The sequence below is a fragment of the Triticum aestivum genome, chromosome 4A, assembly GCF_018294505.1.
Source record: "Triticum aestivum cultivar Chinese Spring chromosome 4A, IWGSC CS RefSeq v2.1, whole genome shotgun sequence".
NCBI lineage: Eukaryota > Viridiplantae > Streptophyta > Magnoliopsida > Poales > Poaceae > Triticum > Triticum aestivum.
In genome coordinates, this window is record NC_057803.1 from 487,598,868 (window position 1) to 487,604,840 (window position 5,973).

A 5,973-nucleotide genomic window follows, 5' to 3' on the forward strand; every position below is an offset into this window, starting at 1 on the left:
CACTACTGTTTATTTTGGTCGTAACTAGTAATCGTACACGTGCAAATGCACGTTTATCTAAAATAAAATTGATCCTTATTCAGTTTTCACACTGGTATAAGTGTGAACATATAATTTTAATGATCTAAAATGTCTTATATTTGTTTATAGAGGAAGTATCTTTTATTCAAAATTGTTGCTACTATAGAGATCTTATTTGAAGATGAAACCATCCAAATATGTTCACACGATTTTTTTAAGGGAATATATTCACATTGTTCGCAGCAAACATCAATATGAAAAACTCTGTATTAATATTTCAAACGACTTAAATAACTTCCACTATACATTGGAAAACTGAAAACATGTCTGTGCTTATATGGTTGACTTACAATACCATGCATGATTTGATTCCATTGTTTGATACTCCATCCAACTCTAACTCTTCTCTATAACTGAAAATCAACCAAGAAAAACAGAAAAGAGAAACAAACTATAAGAACATGAGTAAACCTTATCTCGCTTCGACGCAAATCATGGATGATTGTGGGCGCCCAACCGCTGATTATGTAAAATTACCTAGAAGGTTCAGCTCTGATGGTTCTGCAAGCAAGTATCTTGTCTAGATATAATAGTTCTAGGGACAAACCTAAAAACTTTATTAGATGCCCTTGATGCACTGTAAGGCCTTGCAGTGTTAGCTCGAACAGCCCAACTGTATGGACATGTAAATCAGGTATCGACATAAAAACATGGACGAAGATTCTATATATTTTTGTAGGTGAAAAATAAATTTCAGTTAGAAGTTGCCGCAAGTATATATGTATTGACACATTCCACATACAGTATCATATATCAATAGTAGAAGTTCATATTATAACATTGTACAATGATAAGATATTTGCTCAAGATAACACATCGATTCACAAAACCAAGTCCCAAAAAGGTAAACCATCCTTCTGCATATTTGCACGGCAACACAATAGTCAGACATATGGAAAACTTAGCTGCATGTCAAAATCATACGATTAGAAATATATACTTGTTTTATCTAATTCAATTATCAAAAGCATATAGGTCCAGGAATAGGAGTTAATCTGAAGCATGTGTCTTGTTCTTAACTTCTCTTTGGCTGCTCTCTTCTCCTTCTAGTTGATCTGTTGAGATCCTTTCCAGAAGCATATTCAGTAGAAGGAAAAATAATACTTTGAAGGAGAACCATATTTTGATATTGCAAAAAAGCACAAATTCAGTACAGGCAAGATTTAGTAGCTCCCGATGTTTCGAGTCATTTATGCAACTCAGAAATACCACAAAATATAACCAGGACTGAATAATTGCACAAGGAAAAGAGTAGCAAGTGTCCAGTAAATACAACTTGGCATACGATCTAGCTTACGAACTAATGAATAGATTGAAAGGAAGTATTGCTACATGCATATATAATGAACATACAGTGAAGTACTGTCACAAAGCACAGGTCAGTGAATTTGAAGATTGTTCTTTATGTAACTGTAAAAACTAAGAATAAAGACTGGAACCATTTGTAATGAGTAAGAAGCCAATCCTTGAATTTTGGAAAATGTACAGTAAAATAATTAATCAAAGTTCAATGCAAAATAGAAAGATGTCCATTAAGAGACATACTCCTTTTCCAGGTTCCTTATGATCACATTTAGCACACCATCGATGTTAATAAGCTCATACGCAGCCTTGATCAAGCACCTGGATTATAAGAGAACATACATTGGACACTTTAGTAAAATGATGCTTCATGAACAGCTACATGCATATGTACCAGTTTGAAAGTGATGCCTCCATATTGCAGAAGTTTGTGACCTCTTGAGTTACAAATTTACAAGCACAAGGATAAAGAAAATATAAAGGGAAAGAAGAGAAGAATGCACCAAGCTGCGCCTGCGTGTCTACTGTAGCAATTAGCAGTGTGCATCAGCAACTCTTAGAAATGATGACCATAGTACAAAAATAGGTTCATGTCTTAGAAATGTAGTCGGCATACAGGGAGGCTGAACATTCCAGTCCTAAATAATCAACACCATGTGTTCATCAAAAGGCTAACAGCTCGCACAGATCAGCTCTAACATAGTCAATAGGCAAAGTATATTGAATGTTTAAGTCACACTAACAGAATAAATATGCGTAAAGGTAAATGGTAACTTGCAGATTTTCCTTTGCATTTATCAGAAGCGGATAATACTTTAGGTTGACACAGAAGAAATATCTACATCATAGGAATGGAAGAAAATGAATTGCAAAGAACCCCAAGCATCATGGACTCGCCATCCTTTCCCATATTTCAGCCATAAAAAATTGAAATGAGCATTTTGAGAAACATTTTCTCCCCATTTCATTACCGAGAAAACATTTTCAGAAAGATTCCTCTCTACCAATGATTTTTTTTCTATACATAAACAACAAAAACTATCAAAGAAAATTACCAAATGTACATGGGCAACAAATCATTCCATTTGTTACTTCCTTCAAAAGTTACATCATCGATTAGTAATCAATGATGTTTGTTTCCAAGTTTTAGTTTGACAGTTTGCATACACATATTCCACTTGATTTACGACAATAATATACAGTTTAAAATGTGGACAATTGAAGAAATGATGTACCTAACTGAGGAATCCAAGAGAAAGAACTTTAGCTCTAGTCTCATCAGCTTCGCATATTCCTTTACAATCATGTGATTAACTGCTTCCTTTCCGAGTTCAGTCCATACCGCAGAAACGAAATTGTTAGTTATTTGATGATAATCGACATAATAAATAGCACACTATACTATTACAAATGCCAATATAAAATCCAATGAATATGTAAGATGCAGGTTGGTACCATGAATATGTAGGAGTATCACAACATAAAAGGTGCTACAGTGGCTCATGGAGGAAATCTGAAGAAGATAATCATTTTGGTTTAGAAAAGAGGCGAAATATGAAGATAATCATTTTTGGTTCAAAAAAAGAGGAAAAATTTAGAGGAGAATATTATCCAATGCAAGTAGGATGAACAATTGCATAAGCTTATCACTATTGACATTAGCTTAGTATAAGATTTAACATAGGTAGTCAATGTGGTCATTTTGGTTCAGAAGATAGCCTCAAGCTTCTAATCCAGAGCTTTGCGTACATTTACAAATAAAATATGAATAGTAATGCTAAGTGGCTAGTCATGTAAAAATATGAAAGATGGTAGAAGATACAACACATGATTGGAGATAATTTTGTTGTTTATTAGGGAAAAATTTCTAAGCAAGCACAAACTGTACACATGGTGTGTCAGAAGGGTAGGAGCAAAAACTCACCAGTGGTCAGAGTCACCCAGCCACACAGGCGCATCTACTCTTCCCTTGAGCGTTCTCGAGTGTCGCTGCTATAACAACCTCGACAACGTCGGTGTCCTTCTCCACGCTTCACCTGCATCCTTCCCATGCTTCAGTGCAACTGACGAAGACCATCTCCTCTCTTTCCTAACATTGGATGCCTGGACAAGGAGCAAGTACATGTAGGATTTTGAGGAGAAAGGCATGGTGAGCAAACAAGGTTATATAGATTACAAATTTAATATCTGGCATATTAAATCTTATATTTCTGAAGCAAGGAATCACACAAAAAAAGTATAGACAATCTTTGGCAAAAATAAGATCAGTGAAGCAATGCATGAATATGGCTGTTGGAGCATACACATCATACACTACTCCCTGCAGCCGGTCGGCGAGTCCACATCCTAGTATATGCTTAAAGTAGCCACTCTTGCAAAAATAAGGAAAAAAAAGGTGATTGGGGAGTGTTTTGCTAGATTGTAAAAATTATGCATCGCAATGGAAAGTGAAATTGTAATGAGATGACAATGGACTTAGATGAGAGGACGAAAGTCAGATGCAAATGAAGAGTGAAATAAAACAGAACCTTCTCTGTTGCCGCAACTGGTTCCTCTGTTCAGTAGTGCTTTTCGGGTCGTAACAACCCAGAAAAAACTCCCATATATACTTCCCCTTTGATATTTGGGTGGATACCCTGTTCGCATAACCAAAAATAAAGACAACGTCCTGGTTCAATTAATCTGAGCAGTCAGAACATGTGCATAGATGCAGTATATATGCCCCAAGGGATACTAACAAAAGCCAAGAAAATGGATAGTTGTTAAGAAGAAGAAAAAAATGCAAGGTTGAAAGGGTAGAAAACAATGTGAAGGGATGCACCTCTAGGGAGTAAAGAAGTGTCACTGATGAGAATACGTGGAGTAGGCTATGCAACGGTGTATTTACCACCAATAGAGCAAGCATGATTCAGAGTCTTCCCACTGAATCTTGTATCAGTTGAAGAAACAAACTGATGGGGCCAGAATGTCGAAATATGCTTTCTGCAAATTCCTACAAGTTTTATTTCTCATGAATGATTATCTATCGGTTGTATATGTAACAGTGCCTACTGCCCAGACCCTTTAAAAAAGATAAAACCGTCAACTGTCCTGAATGTTATTTGTAGCAGTTTAACTGCAGGTGTTGTCACACATGATACATGACATATACCCTACCCGGGATGTGAGATCGATACAATATGTCACTGAGCTAATTACGCTGCTGGTGATGAAAGATAGATATATATAGCTCACCCCACGCTGTACTCTCATGATCATTCCAGCTGCGTCTAGGCAACCCTCCTCGTTGAATAGCAGCTTCCATCTCCTTGGAGGACACAACGTGCGGCGAGACTGCCAAGGACAAGAAGGAAAAATCAATATAAACCAATCGATGACCAATACACACCTGTCATTAATCTCTCTCTCTAATCATCTTTGGGGACTCTGAAATTTCATATGCATATATATATATATATATATATATATAGGGATTTATGCTTCTGTTGTAATTGTGTCGCGTAGATGTTCAGACAGGAGGTAAGAGCGGTGGAGGGCAGGGGCGGACAGTAGGGAGGAGACCTGCGGCGAAGGGCGGCTCCGGCGGCCCGCGGCGAAGGGCGGCTCCGGGGCGGCGGCTCGGCGACCTGCGGCCCGCGGCGAAGGGCGGCTCCGGCGGCACGCGGCTCGGCGACCTGCGGCCCGCGGCGGAGGGCGGCTCCGGCGACGGCTCGGTGACCTGCGGCCCACACCCGACTGCGGGAGGAGGAACGACGTGGGGGCGTGCGGGAGGAACGGCGCGGAGGCGTGAGGTCGTGCGGGCGGGGCGAGAGGTCGTGCAAACGTTTTTTTAGCGGTGGATGGATTGTACGTGGCTTAATTACGTGGCTTGTTGAGTTAAACACGAAAAGAATATGGACCATCAGATTTTATAGATGAACGGATATAATTATTTGAGGTAAAAGCACGGCAGACCCAGGAACTTGTCCGGCCCGTGATGTTTCAGCCCACAAACTTGCAAAACTCCACTCCGCCACCCACAAACTTGCAGCCCATGTGCAAAAACACCCAAAGCCAATCCCATTGCGACATCTGGCCGAGGCTGAATACGAGTAGCGTTTTGTGTTAGTACAGCCAGTCTTCTTTCTATACTGAATCAACTGCCGCCATAGATGTGGAGTGCGGGTTCAGTACTGGTAAATGTCAGGGGGGTTTCTGCAAAAGGGAGCGACCAATGCCTCAGCTCCGCCTCGGCCAGATGTCGCAACAGGATTGGCTTTGGGTGTTTTTGCACATGGGCTGCAAGTTTGTGGGTGGCGGAGTGGAGTTTTGCAAGTTTGTGGGCTGAAACATCACGGGCCGGGCAAGTTCCTGGGTCTGCCGTGCTTTTACCTCTAATTATTTGGATCTGCCCCTCTCTTTCTTTTATAGTGGTATATAGTAGATTAGTCCCTTTATGTGTCGAAAAAATAATCGGGCTAGCATGCGACTTCGAATTATTCCGCCGCCAGCTGTGCAGATGAGAAAGTATGCTTGTACAGTAAATTGCCCGCTCGATGTGTGTATCAGACATGAGGTCTAACATGACTGTAAAAATAGACAATTGACACT

General features: G+C 39.8%; 1 long non-coding RNA gene across 2 annotated transcripts; it reads right to left on the bottom strand.

Moving 5' to 3' along the window:
- Nucleotides 1–1,557: 1,557 nt before the first annotated feature.
- On the bottom strand, nt 1,558–4,718 carry LOC123086527 (uncharacterized). 2 transcript variants are annotated; one of them, XR_006440933.1, is made up of 5 exons: nt 4,618–4,718; nt 3,912–4,019; nt 3,308–3,486; nt 2,619–2,704; nt 1,558–1,704 (listed from the first exon to the last, which is right to left on the bottom strand). It is a non-coding gene; the product is annotated as an uncharacterized lncRNA (long non-coding RNA). The 2 variants fall into 2 exon arrangements; XR_006440934.1 differs by having other exon boundaries at nt 1,558–2,697.
- Nucleotides 4,719–5,973: the final 1,255 nt, after the last annotated feature.